Genomic DNA, 15,024 nt, shown 5'->3' on the forward strand with positions numbered 1-15,024 from the left:
CTCAAGGCATTTTGCAATGTTATCCAGAGGTCAACCAATCAGGAGAGCTGGATAACAACTTAATGACCAGAAGTAGGGTACAGGTGAAGGGAGACATCTGCACACACGTTCCATTGGAAGTAAAACAATGGTTTCTCAAGGCTTCCTGAATACCCAGCCCAAAATGTCTAAACAAACCCTGGTTTGGGCCAGACAGCCTGGCACCGTCCACTGCAGTTGCAGAATTATTTAATATATCGTGATCCACGACATGTTTCGATAGGCAGAAGTGAATGTGGTAACTTCTAATCTACAGTATAATCAAATATGGAAATAAAAGGCTGTTTGGGGAAGGGATCAGTTAGTCAGGTTCACTCTGTTAACAAATATAATTTCGTTCAAAATTTTTGGAGATTAGCAAACGTTTACATTTTTTGGAATCATCAGAGCATTGAGAATCCGAAAATCAATGTTGGCATTTGCACAGACACAGATTTTGGATTTTCAAAATGGCCGCCATAAAATACATATTTTGCGCTGTCTCGGCTTCTCGTCAACCTAGAAACTTCATTGAATATGCTAATCCTATGTTTTCTGGGTCAAGGAATCCAATAAAGGCCTCAAAATAGTGCCCAGAATTATAGAAAAGCAACAAGCAAAGGTAATTGAAAACCATTGTCTTTATATTTGTGATATAACTGTATTACATATAATACATGTTATTGCAAGTCCTTTGAAGTTATAGGTATGGGTTTATTAAGCAAGAAAGCAGCCTGGTTAGTGTCAGGTTGAACTAAAAGTCCTATACACAGGATCTACTAGGTCTATACCGTTCAGGAATATGCTTTTACAGATCTTCATCACTGTCCTGAGTGTCATTTTCACAAAGGTGTCGACGCAAATGCAAACATTAATTTTTGGATTCCTCATTCTCTGAATATTCCAAAAATTTGCACGAAAAAACAAAGTGAACCTGACTAAGTAGGGACTGTTACTTTATTATGTATGTGTTTTATCATACAACCTGTTGATTCCAGCACAATGAGGCCTGATATTTTATTTGTTTAATTGAAAGAGTTTTGGCACCAACTAAATATATAATTGTTCACAGTTCCACAGAAGCTGGGCCCCAATGTTGCCCCCAGGTCTGGAGCGCACCTTTGAGAAAGGAGGACACAATATTGCGTCGTTATTTCATTCTTAAATGTTTAGCATAAAGAGTGTTATTTGTGTCGGAGGACTAACGTGTTGGGATATGTAAGGACAGGGTGAAAGGTCACTCCCCCATTTTGTATCGTCTAAAACTGCCTCGTTAATCTTAATCTTCATATTGGCTTTTTGCCCTTCGTTAATTTGTCTAAAGTTGCTTTAAATCCCGTACCAGAGATGCATGAATGTGTAATCTGGTGTCCCTGCTATGAAGCGATTCTGACATGCAGGTTCCAGATGGTGAGAAATCCAGACATGACGAAAAGCCAACAGGGCATGCAAAGCCCCATCAAAGGTGCGAAAGTGTCTGAGTTTGGTCGTCCGTCGATTTTGAATCCCCCTCTTGCTGGTCATCGGTCGATTGGAATCCCCCTCTTGCTGGTCCATCATTGGAATCTTCTCCTTGCTTGTCGCCCCCCCGCCCTCCCCTCAGAATACTCACATGCGACCCAACCCTTTCTGTGTTGCATGCACTGTGGAGATAGATCAGATGAGCGAGAGCTGCAAAGACCTCGGGAACCGGACCACGCAAGCCTCACCCAGAAAAATTCCATTGTCCGGTCTTGTCGAGTCTCTTTGTGAAAATACTTGTGGTATGAATGGTTAAGTTCACAGTTAAGCCAACGGTTTCGTGGGCACAGGCAATTTGTGGTGGTGGTTTGATGGGGAGGCAATGGAGATGATTTTTTGTTGGTGTTGGAACTACTAAAATATTAATTATTAATTATCCATAAATGGCGAAATGTGCCCCCTTAGCCCCTCCCCCCACCCCCCGTGCATTTTCATTGTATATACTGGCGTGACTCGGCGCGCTCTGGCACCTCACCACACGTCGTTTCAGAGGGATAGGCGTCTTTGCCCATTTTGGTGTATTTTGGGTCTTCATAGTGTTTTGGGTCTTTAGGGCCATTTCATCTTCAGGGTCTTTTGGATCCTCTGGGCCCTTAAGGGTATTTTGGGTCTTTCGGATCTTTGGTGTCTTCAGGGGCTTTTGTCTCTTAAGGGTCTTTTGGTTCCTCAGAGTATTTAAGGGTCTTTGGGGTCTTCAAGGTGTTTTGGCTCTTCTGGGTCTTTTAGGGTATTTGGGGTCTTAAAGGGTCTTGGTGTTCTTAAGGGTCTCAGGGAACTTAAAGCGTCATCAAAGTTCTGATGGGTCTCAGCAGTCTAACCGTAAATTAAGAGGGTGGTCATTATATTTGACGAAGAACAAGACGTTTTGGTCGCACATAAACATACATACATACATACAAACAAACATACATATATACAGACATACAAACAAACATACATATATACATACATACAAACAAACCGACGTAACCATATACGTTTACTCTATTATAATAAGATTAAGCCCTTACCCCCCCCCCCCCTCCCCCAAATAGAGAAGCCAAACTACACCTATGGTTGCAAGTGTGGGTGTGATTGACCCAGAACTGCAGGAGTAGCGTGACAAACACATATACACACACACACACACACACAAACACTAAAGTCACACATATACACACACACACACACACACACACACACACACACACACACAAACACTAAAGTCACACATATATATATATACACACACACACACACACACACACACACACACACACACACACACACACACACAAACACACACCAGTCCATGAATTATAATTACGTCAAGTGTACCCCAAAGTGATGTGAACGGAGTCGGCAAGCACGATATGTTCCTGGGTGTTATGAGTTGTGAATCGATTGCGTTTCACATCACAACCAGTAAGGTCGAAAGAAAAAGAAGCATATCCAGAGGTGTGTGGAAATAAGGTTAGGCTGGAGACCCAACTTGTAATTGGAAGATTTGCATTATGCCAATTTTGCTGCAGGGGTTCCAGGGATACACACAAAAAATCGTTGCGATCGGTGCAGCCATTTTTGTGGTACCCGGGAAAATAACGTTAGGTGGGAGTCCAAACCTGAAAATGCTGGAGACCAAACCTGAAATTGGAAAGCAATATAGCATATTTTACTCCAAGGGGTCTCAGGATTACCCACCCAAAATTTCGTTGCGATCAGTTCAGCCGTTTTTGCGGTACCTGAGAAAAGACAGACAGACAGACAGACAGACGGACAGACATTTGGTGAATTATAGTAAGATAATATTTGCAGGGAATTGAAATAAAACAGGATATGAGTATGGGAATGGAATGGGGTTCAGGCCTGTTTGAAGAGCAGGTTCATCAACGTTCGTCAGAGCGGGGCTTGGCGGGAACAACGGTTCATCAACGTTCATCATAGCGGGGCTTGGCGGGAACAACGGTTCATCAACGTTCGTCAGAGTGGGGCTTGGCGGGAACAAAGGTTCATCAACGTTCGTCATAGCGGGGCTTGGCGGGAACAAAGGTTCATCAATGTTCGTCAGAGCGGGGCTTGACAGGAACAAAGGTTCATCAACGTTCGTCATAGCGGGGCTTGGTGGGAACAAAGGTTCATCAATGTTCATCATAGCGGGGCTTGACAGGAACAAAGGTTCATCAACGTTCATCATAGCGGGGCTTGACAGGAACAAAGGTTCATCAACGTTCGTCATAGCGGGGCTTGGTGGGAACAAAGGTTCATCAATGTTCGTCAGAGCAGAGCTTGGCAGGAACAAAGGTTCATCAACATTCGTCAGAGTGGGGCTTGACAGGAACAAAGGTTCATCAACGTTCGTCAGAGTGGGGCTTGGTGGGAACAAATGTTCATCAACGTTCGTCAGAGCGGGGCTTGGCGGGAACAACGGTTCATCAACGTTCGTCATAGCGGGGCTTGGCGGGAACAAAGGTTCATCAACATTCATCATAGCGGGGCTTGACGGGAACAAAGGTTCATCAACGTTCGTCAGAGCGGGGCTTGGCGGGAACAAAGGTTCATCAAACTTCGTCAGAGCGGGGCTTGGCGGGAACAAAGGTTCATCAACGTTCGTCAGAGCGGGGCTTGGCGGGAACAAAGGTTCACCAACGTTCGTCAAAGCGGGGCTTGGTGGGAACAAAGGTTCATCAACGTTCGTCAGAGCGGGGCTTGGCGGGAACAAAGGTTCATCAACGTTCGTCAGAGCAGGGCTTGGCGGGAACAAATGTTCATCAACGTTCGTCAGAGCGGGGCTTGGTGGGAAGAAAGGTTCATCAACGTTAGTCAGAGTGGGGCTTGGCGGGAACAAAGGTTCATCAACGTTCGTCAGATTGGGGCTTGGCGGGAACAAAGGTTCATCAACGTTCGTCAGAGTGGGGCTTGGCAGGAACAAAGGTTCATCAACATTCGTCAGAGCGGGGCTTGGCGGGAACAAATGTTCATCAACGTTCGTCAGAGCAGGGCTTGGCAGGAACAAAGGTTCATCAACGTTCACCAGAGCGGGGCTTGGCGGGAACAAATGTTCATCAACGTTCGTCAGAGCGGGGCTTGCCGGGAAGAAAGGTTCATCAACGTTCGTCAGAGTGGGGCTTGGCGGGAACAAAGGTTCATCAACGTTCGTCAGAGCGGGGCTTGGCAGGAACAAAGGTTCATCAAAGGTCGTCAGAGCGGGGCTTGGTGGGAACAAAGGTTCATCAAAGTTCGTCAGAGCAGGTCTTGGCAGGAACACATGTGAATGGACCAGTCATCACACTCTGCAATTCCTTTCTCCTTTGAGCCCTTTCCTTTCGTCAACCTCCTTCATACAGCACAACAAATCCCTCAGGAAGTTCATGGAGATCGACTCCTTCATGTAGCACATGACGAACCCATTCACAGCATGAAGCATTTCTCGGTTTCCTCAGAGACCCAAGAAGCATCTTTTTCCACAGAATATACTATTTTCCTTTTTGTCCACCTGCTTTATGCACACTAAATCCTTCAGAAGGTTCATAGAGATCGAGTCCCTCACAACAACACCTCAATGAAGCCGTTCACACCACAAGCAAGGTTCCTTTTTTTTTTTACTGCACTGCCAAGAGACGCTCTTCTTCCTCCTCTTATGCTTTTTCCCACACTTTCTTGCTTGAAAGAAAAAGGGTTGAATCCTTTCTTAAGCTGCTTTTTGCACCACCACCAACAGACAAAATCACGTGAGGTAAAGGGAGTGGATATGTGGTAAACTTTAAGAAAAAGGGAAAAAAATACGAAAAGGTCCTATTTGGGGATCCATAGCTGAACTGGCATTTCTATGCAATACACCCTAAACAACACGACTCCTAAATGATTGACATTCCCACAAACGTAACAATATGTTCTACTCCCGAAATATAAATTTCCAGGAAGTAACTTTCTTCCATTCCACTTCTTCCCTCCACCTCTGAAGGAATGGAATGGATTCATATTCATTATTCATCATATTATCATATTATTATTTATTATCATATTATTATCATATTATCATATCATATTATTCATATTCATATTCATATTCATATTCATATTCATTCAGATGGAATGTTGTGGATAGGTGGGGTGTGTGACAAGGATGGATTCATAAGATTTTGGTGAAGATCCGAATTCAGATCCAGAGAATTTTTAACTGACTCATCATCATTGAAAGTTGGGGCCAAAAACGATATATTGTCTACCGTTGGGGATCGATTCAGATGGAATTTTGTGGATAGGTTGGGTGTGTGACAAGGACGAATTCATTCGATTTTTCAAAAAGTTGTGAATGAGTCATGACAAAACTTGTTGAATGAGTTGGTTAGGTGACAATAACAAACCGATTCGACTTTGATTCATGTCTGGATCCAGATCCTGTCTTTCAGTGGATACAAAACATAAGGTGTTCCGCTTGGTGGCGGTATGTGCTCTACCAGGCGCCGTTCTAGTTACTTTTGTTATGATAAAGAAACATTATGGACCAGAAATACAAGCCAAACATTACTATTGTGGCGGACACAAAAGCCCACTGGCGTGGTGACATCATTACGCGCACCAAGTGGGCGGTGGCCACGCCCGAGGGGTAGGCGTGTCCTCATGATATACACCGGGCGCGCAGCCCGGAGCGCGCCAGTGTTACAGTGAGCTCCTGAAATAAAGACGCTTATAACTTTATAAGTTACCGCTTGTCCGCTTCCTCCTTGCTCGCAAGCAGCGCGCGTAACGCCGCGCTTTACTGGTGACCCCCTCGACGTTGGATCTGCTGGAGCGATCCTTCCACACGCGACGCCATTGCCATGGCCAACTTCATCAAACTTCCAGAATTTTGGGAGGCTCAGGCCGAAGTCTGGTTCGTCCAGGCCGAAGCCGAATTTCAGCTTCGGCGCCTCACCAGCGATGACACGCGCTATTGCCACGTTGTCGCCTCCCTTGGGCCCGGCACGGACGCTCGAGTTGTGTCCGTCCTTCGCCACCCACCGGACGGCCACAAGTACGAGGCACTCAAGCGGCTACTCCTAGCCACGTTCGGCCTCACGGACGACGCATTGGCCGAACGCCTTCTGGATCTCCCCGAGCTCGGCAACACGCGCCCGTCGGTCCGAATGGACCATATGCTGTCACTGTTGGGCGACGAAGCCCCCGGTTCTCTATTCCGGGCGCTTTTCCGTCGCCAACTTCCAGCGCAGGTTCGCCTCGCGTTGGCCGGGACCGGGCTAACGGAACCCCGAGCATTGGCAGCCGAGGCGGACAGGTACTTCGCCGCTTCGGACACGCGGGCGAGAGTCGGCCTGGCCATCACGGCCCTCGTGGCTAATGCTGCTGATGCTGCTGATGCTGCTGATCCACAGCATCAGCTTATACAGCATACGCAGCATGCTGATATGCACCTCGTGACCGCCGCCACGCCCCGCCCACCACCGCGGCGAAAACCGCCACCGCGGGGAAACCCGCCAACTCCACCGGCCTGGCGGAGCCAGCCGCGCTCCTCCAGCTCCACCACCTGGTGCTGGTTCCACGCCAAGTTTGGCCACGAAGCTCGGCAGTGTCATCCGCCATGCTCCTTCAACAGGTCGGGAAACGCCCGGGCCGGCGCTCAATAGTGGCGATGAGCGCCGGCCGTTCGAGCAGCCTGCTGTTCATAACGGACACCTTCTCCGGGCGCCGTTATTTGTGCGACACGGGAGTGCAGGTGAGTGTCGTTCCCGCCGGCACGTCAGACAAGCACGCCGCGGGTGGGGGCCCCGCGCTGCTTGCCGCGAACGGGACGCCCATCCGTACGTATGGAAAATGCTGCCTCTCTCTGCGGTTCGGAGGGCAGGTTTTCCGATGGACGTTTGTCACCGCCGACGTGCCCATGGCACTGCTTGGTGCGGACTTCCTGTGCGCTAATGGGCTCCTCGTCGACGTCAAGCGCAGACGTCTTGTCCAGGCCGAGACGTTCAGCTCGCTCACTTGTGCGTTGCCCAGCTCGTCGAGCAGCTCAACGAGCGGCTTGCCAAGCGGCTTGCCAAACGGTTCGGTTCCGGCCACGTTGGTCTGTACTCTTCCGGCAGCGGACGCATTCACCCGCCTCCTCGCCGGCTTCCCGGCCCTCATGCGGCCCACCTTCTCGGCGGGGGCCGTCAAGCACGGGGTGGCCCATCACATCCGCACCGTTGGGCCACCGGTCTATGCCCGGGCACGCCGCCTCGAGCCGACGAAGCTGGTGGTGGCAAAAGCGGCGTTCGCTACCCTGGAGCGACTCGGCATCGTTCGGCGCTCAGAGAGCACTTGGGCGTCGCCGCTGCACGTCGTGCCGACGCCCGGCGGGGGATGGCGACCGTGCGGGGACTATCATCGTCTCAATGATGCCACGACTCCCGACCGTTACCCCGTCCCCCACATTCAGGACTTTTCCGCCCGTTTAGCGGGCATGTCCTTCTTCTCGAAGGTGGACCTCATATGCGGCTACCATCAGGTCCCCGTCAGGCCAGAGGACGTCCCGAAGATGGCGGTCATCATGCCATTCGGACTCTTCGAGTTCCTGCGCTTGCCCTTCGGTCTGAAGAATGCGGCTCAGGTGTTCCAGCGACTGATGGACAGTGTCCTGCGCGACTTGGATTTTGTCTACGTCTACCTGGACGATATCCTCATCGCCAGCGCATCCCGCAAAGAGCACCTACGCCACCTCCGCACACTCTTCGAACGCCTGGGCCAGCATGGCCTGATTGTGAACCCCGCAAAGTGCCGGTTCGGCGCCACCATAATCGATTTTCTGGGGCACCGTGTCACCAGGCACGGAGCCGTCCCCCTGCCGGCCAAGGTGGAGGCGGTGAAGGGGTTTCCGCGCCCCCGCACGATCAGAGGGCTGCAGGAGTTCCTGGGCATGGTGAACTTTTACCATCGGTTCCTGCCCCGTATCGCCCAGCTCCTGCGCCCCCTGCACGAAGCTCTCCGAGGTAAGCCGGGCAAAGGCGACGTTACCTGGACCGAGCAGATGGACACGGCATTCACGGGCGCGAAGCTCGCCTTGGCTAATGCCACCATGCTCGCGCACCCGGCACCCGATGCACCGATTGCCCTCACCACCGATGCCTCGGACTACGCGGTGGGCGCGGTGCACGAGCAATGGGTGCGTGGAGCTTGGCAACCGCTGGCGTTCTTTAGCCGGCAGCTTCGCCCGCCCAAACGCCGTTACAGTACCTTCGACCGCGAGTTGCTCGGGCTTCACTTGGCGGTCAGGCACTTCCGCCATCTGCTCGAGGGCCGTGCGTTCACTGCCTTCGTCGACCACAAGCCGCTGATCTTCGCGATGGGCAAGGTCACCGAGCCATGGTCGGCCCGGCAGCAGCGTCACCTCTCGGCCGTGTCCGAGTACACGACGGACATCCAGCACGTCGCGGGGAAGGACAACCCGGTGGCGGATTGCCTTTCCCGGGCCGTCGCCCACACAGTCCACCTCGGCATCGACTATGCCCAGATGGCAGCGGACCAGGCCACTGACCCCGACGTCCAGGCCTTGCGGACCGCCGTCACGGGCCTCTGCGTCACCGAGGTGCCGTTCGACGGCGCGGGCATGGCCCTCTTGTGCGACGTCTCGCTCGGGCGTCCTTGCCCCATCGTGCCCGCGGGCTGGCAGCGCCAGGTGTTTGACGCCATCCACGGCCTGTCCCACCCGGGCGCGAGGGCCTCCCAAAGGCTGATCGCCAACAAGTTCGTCTGGCATGGCCTCCGGAAGGCCGTCCGCGGCTGGGCCAGGACGTGCCTCGCGTGCCAGCGCGCCAAGGTGCACCGGCACACCCAGGTCCCGTTGGCCCTGTTCACGGTGCCGGAACGCCGGTTTGACCACGTCCACGTGTACCTGGTGGGACCTCTGCCCCCCTCGCGGGGTTTCACCTACATCCTCACCATGGTGGACCGCACCACCCGGTGGCCGGAGGCCGTGCCCTTGGCGTCGACAATGGCGGCCGATGTCGTGCAGGCTTTCATCGCCACCTGGGTCGCCCGGTTCGGCGCCCCCTCAGACATCTCATCCGACCGCGGCCCCCAGTTCACCTCGGAGCTCTGGGGGGCGGTCGCGCAGGGGCTCAGGGTCCGGCTGCACCAAACCACGGCCTACCACACCCAGGCTAACGGCCTGTGTGAGCGATTTCACCGCTCATTGAAGGCCGCACCCCGGGCCACCCTCCGTGACGGCGGCTGGGACGACAGGCTCCCCTGGGTCCTGCTGGGCCTCCGGACGTCGCCCAAGGAGGACCTGCGTGCATCCGCGGCGGAGTTGGTCTTCAGGCAACCGCTGTGGGTGCCGGGCGAGTTCCTCCCCGACTCCACGGCACCATGGTCCGCGGCACAGCAGCGCTCCGCTCTGCAAGAGACCGCCCAGAGGTTCGCCCCGGTGCCAACGGCATTACACAAGCACCCTACGATGCACGTCGCCCCGGAGCTTAGCACGGCGGAGTACGTCCTCGTCCGCCACGATGCCCACCGGACACCACTGCGGCCCCCGTACGACGTGCCTTTCCGCGTGCTGGAGACCGGGGTGAAGCACTTCACCCTGGACATTGGCGGTACTCCTGACCGCATTTCGGTAGACCGCCTCAAGCCAGCCCACCTCGACGTGGACCATCCACCGCCAGTGGCCCGACCCCCACGTCAGGGCCGCCCCCCTGCGGACGGACCCCCGGCACCGCCCAGCCCCACCGCCACGCCGTCCCCCGGTCCTGCACCCATCCCAGGGGCAGCCAGGGGCATCCCACCTGGCATCCCTGCACCCCGGACGCCGCCGATCGCCAGGGGGCGCTTCGGCCGTGTCATTCGTCTGCCCCCGCAAACTGGCCCTCCAGGTGCGCGGGAATTCTTGGGGGGCGCGTGTGGCGGACACAAAAGCCCATTGGCGTGGTGACATCATTCCGCGCACCAAGTGGGCGGTGGTCACGCCCGAGGGGTAGGCGTGGCCTCATGATATACACCGGGCGCGCAGCCCGGAGCGCGCCAGTGTTATAGTGAGCTCCTGAAATAAAGACGCTTATAAGTTACCGCTTGTCAGCTTCCTCCTTGCTCGCAAGCAGCGCGCATAACGCCGCGCTTTACTATGATCCTTTTTCATAAATTGTAAAATTCATAACATGAAATCCACAAAGTTGTATTCCGGGAGTGTAGGGGAACCGGCCAGTTAGGGAGAGAAATCTTCTTTTTGTGCCGAAAACAAACATTTTACAGGTGAATGAGGTCATTAATTGAGATTGTGAAGAATCAGGAACTTGGTGTTTGTGCAAAACCTAACATCCAAGTCGATGTTACTGATCATTGATTCATTGTTTTATTCTTCTCATGGACTGTAGTTTTAATAGTTTGTAAAAGTGGAGAATCTTTGTGTAAAAGTTGTTAAAATAAATTCTGTACAGTGAAGTGTTCACGGATCATCACAAACGAAGCAGAAACGTTTGGTTAATATTTCCAGGTGTTGTACATGAAACACACACACTGATAACACAGTGATGCGTCACATGGAAACATGTCAGATGAATGAGTTGTTCTCACTTCCATCTTCAAATAATTTATTCATTGTTATGATAAAAACAACTGACGAATTAACATTATGAAAGGCTGGACAAAATAATTCAATCATTTCCATTTTGGATCGATCAACCATTGGGTCAATCCAGGGAAACTTAAATAAAATAGGACCGCGGGTCCTGAAACTCACCTGGATCAGGAGCAACAGTCGCTCAACCCCCCACAGACCCTCTCAGACTGATTTTTTTTTAATACTGTGAACAAACTTTGGTACATCATGGTTGATGAAGGTTGTGATCAGGTTTTTCAAAATTGTGTGTGTAGTTTCGGAGAAGAGAACAAATCCCTATTTTGTGGGGTCAAAACCCCCGTAGTTCCCCTTATTGAGGGCAGATTTTGATGTGATTAATTCACCTTCATCAGGCATCAGATATGAAGCTCATGTCCAAGTTTAATCAAAATCGTGTGTTTGGTTCAAGCGATAATGACAAGTGTTTTCATACTCAATCCCTCCCTCACTCCCTCACTCACTCACTTACCTATGGACAATGTTCGATCACAAAACCTCACTGCACTAAAGTCCAGGGCCCGTATTCATAAACATTCTTTTGTTAAGTACACTTGAACTCCAAGTGTGACACTTACCTAGGACTCAGACATATGTCGGTATTCATAAATTACCTTAATTGTTACACCTCACTCAGTGACACCTAAATATAGGCATAACACCTAACCGTTTTGACTGGCCGTTGTTCGGGTTAATGATCACATTTCTTTCTTTCAATGACATCATCTTGTGAGTGGTGATAAACAGCGCCAAGGGAATGATCCAACTCGAGGAAAGAAAGCATGGTCACGTGATTAATCGATTTTTTTTTTAAAGAATTCCCTGATGTTTAACTGGACGAGATTCTTATAAAATGAAAGGGTGATGTTAGTATTGGTAAAAAAGCAGGTTAAGTCGAATAATGAATAACTCATTGAATGTATACAAATACAACAATCATCAAATTAAAATTCAATAAATGCTATTGTTAATACAAATCGATGTTGTTTACCAAATGCACATAATAATATATTGTACAATGACAAAAGAAGGTTCATGAGAAAATGGAATAACCCGTGAATGGATCAGGAGCAACAGTCGCTCAACCTCCCACAGACCCCCTCAGACTCTGGCAGAACGTTGCGGTTTTTAAAATCAGAAACAAATTTCAACCGAGGATGATGATGTAACCAAACTACCTGAGCGGTAATGAAAAGCGAAACATAGCTCAACTAGAACAGCACTTGGTTATGAGCACACCTGCACCAGGTAAACAGTTTCTGTTTTGTTAGATCAGACACAAAGAGCTCGGATGTGGATTCCACTTGAACCAAAACCGAATCGCTTGTTCTTGTCTCTTCTCCAACTCAAGAACCAAATTTTCTTTTAATCCCTCCACAGGTTTTTCACATCTCGTGCTATATATCGGTTTTTGTCCGATCTCTCCATGGTGAAGAATCTCTTTAAAATGCTCAGATCCAGATCTGAATCCAGATCTTCACCAAGGTCAAATCATTTCTTCATTTCTTTCACAATAACGCACAAGATCAACCAAAACAGTTGAAAAATCTTCGATTTGGCAAGAACTAAAAAGTTTCGAATGAACACACCAATGAAAGTTCAGGGCCCGTATTAATAAACGTTCTTATGTTAAGTACACTTAAACTCCATGTGTGACACTTACCTAGGACTAAGACTTATGTCGGTATTCAAAAATGACCTTAAGTGTTACACCTCACTCAGTGTGACACCTAAATATAGGCATAACACCTAACCGTTTTGACTGGCCGTTGCTGGGGTTATTGATCACATTTCTTGCACGATTGTGTCAGTTTCTGTGGTTTGGCTGAGGGCCATGACATAAGGACGGGATTCTGGGTTCAAAACCAAATGCTATTATTTAATGCTGTTCTAAGTCGTTAGGAAGACCTTCGGCATTCTTTCCAACTTCATCATGGCAGGAAACATGACGTCCACGAAGCGAAAGAAAATTTCATTGATGCTGAAAAATTTCGGCTGTGCGAAGAGTATGAAAAGCATATTGGTGTCATCGTATCGAAGTTTTCTGCCGCCGTTTCGAACAGAAAGAAGCAAGACGCATGGGTTAAGATAACCGAGGCCATGAACAGAAGAAATCCTACCGTGGTAAGGAGTGACAAGGACTACCAGAAAAAATGGCAGAACATGTGCTCAGTTATGAAGGATGAATCCCGAGCGTACAGAAAAGAACTTCCTGAAACAGGTGAGAATGGTTTCAATCTTGTCATGCCATTTTTATTCAGTTGGTTTCTGTATTGTAGTTGATTTTACATTAATTGCAAAGTAATTTTTTATTGTTACAAAACCATTTTCCCTTTTATAGGAGGTGGACCAGCACCAGCACAGCCGTCCCTAATATCGCAGAAGGTCGGCGCGATCCTACGAGAATACGATCCAACTGTACATGGTATAAAAGGTGGTGTGGACAGTTCCAAAAAGATGCAGGATATGCCAACCACGCCAAGTTACCGGATGATCCCTTGACACCAAATTCTCCTTTGTCTCCGGATGCTCCTTTGACATGGGATGCTCCTTCGAAATCGACATCGGCTGTTCCCAGTACCATTCAAAAGTACCGGTGAGTGTTTATTTGTTTATTCTACAAATCACCCCCCTCCCCCCCTTCCTTACTTGCTTTAGAGTGTGTTGCTCCCACTTGCCGGTTGTCCTCTTATCAGAAATTACAATATCCTTATATTAGGTATACTTATACAAGGTAGCTGTCCTATTTGGTGATATGTACAGTGGTAGAATGATGTAGGCTATATGATATACCATGGAATGTCCTATAATGATGGTCGAGTTGACAAGGTATTTGTTTTACAGTCCATCAACAAACATTGACACCTCCATGACACGTCTCACAGCAATGAGAAGCCGCAAACTGCCTGCAACATTGCCGAATCCATGCCCGCCTTTGGCCGAGGAAACTGAAAAGAAAACGAATCGCAAAGCTGATGAAGCCTGAGATATCACAGAGATGCACAAAGATCTTTCGTCTCTTGAGAAGACTCGAGCAACATTAGAAATTGAAAAACTGCGATTGGAAAAAAACAAGCTGTCGTTAGAAATGGAGGAATTGCAATTGAAGAAACAAAAATTAGCTTATCCCGGAAATTTCATGCCGGCGATCTATGGAAGTAATGATGTACCGGTTCCGCATGTCTCCACTAATCTTTGATTTAATACTGCAACGACTAAGGTGAACATGTGAAATACATGCAAGAATGAGCATTATTAAATTTGTTTTATGCTTTTCATTTCACTTACATCTATCAGAAGTGAGCATTGACAATTTGATCTCTTCTTGCAGCCCCATTGTTCCTGTCCGGTAAAACAATTACATTTTCCGGGTCATCTTCGGGTTGCGGCCACAGTGCGATTGGCTCTTCATCAAAATCAGGCAAAGCTCTGTCAATTGCAATATTGTGAAGAAGTGCCACTCTGCAATGATTTCACAAGATTTTTGTGGCAAGTATCTCAACATCGCGTGAAGACAATAAAAGCATCTTTTCCACTGTCCCATTCCTCTTTCCACCAAACACCTTGTTTTGTGGTGAGCTCCATTGCATCAACATTGCTGTGGCGTATTTGGATTGATAAATGGCGTCATTAACCATGGTCGCATGGGGTACCCACTGTCACCTAATAGCACTTCAACACCATTCCGTTCCTCGAATATTGTGGAAAGTCCACTTTCCCTCAGAATAACTGTGTCGTGGGTACTTCCCGGCCACTTGGCAACGACATTGATGAATCGGTATCTAGCATCCATCACTACTTTGGTGTTTATTGAAAAATAGTTTTTCCGGTTAACATATCGCCACTCGTGCTGGATGGGACCTAAAATCCAAACGTGTGTCCCGTTAACTAGGCCAAGAACACCGGGGAAATTTGCAATT

At 49.4% G+C, this 15,024-nt stretch overlaps 1 non-coding gene across 7 annotated transcripts in view; it reads left to right on the top strand.

Moving 5' to 3' along the window:
• The window catches only part of LOC137418148 (uncharacterized), a 29,738-nt gene extending 15,094 nt beyond the window's left edge, over positions 1–14,644 (top strand). For 2 of the 7 annotated variants that reach the window (XR_013621978.1, XR_013621977.1), the window contains exons 2-6: positions 1,419–1,483; positions 1,622–1,781; positions 13,168–13,325; positions 13,446–13,700; positions 13,949–14,644. This is a non-coding gene — a transcript (uncharacterized LOC137418148). Of the gene's footprint in view, positions 1–1,418; positions 1,484–1,621; positions 1,782–10,301; positions 13,326–13,406; positions 13,701–13,948 lie in introns of those variants that run through there. The other 5 variants (XR_013621980.1, XR_013621979.1, XR_013621981.1 and 2 more) reach the window with 4 other exon arrangements.
• The last annotated feature ends 380 nt before the right edge of the window (positions 14,645–15,024 follow it).

The sequence above is a fragment of the Myxine glutinosa genome, chromosome 1, assembly GCF_964187855.1.
Source record: "Myxine glutinosa chromosome 1, kmMyxGlut1.1, whole genome shotgun sequence".
Taxonomy (NCBI): Eukaryota; Metazoa; Chordata; class Myxini; order Myxiniformes; family Myxinidae; genus Myxine; species Myxine glutinosa.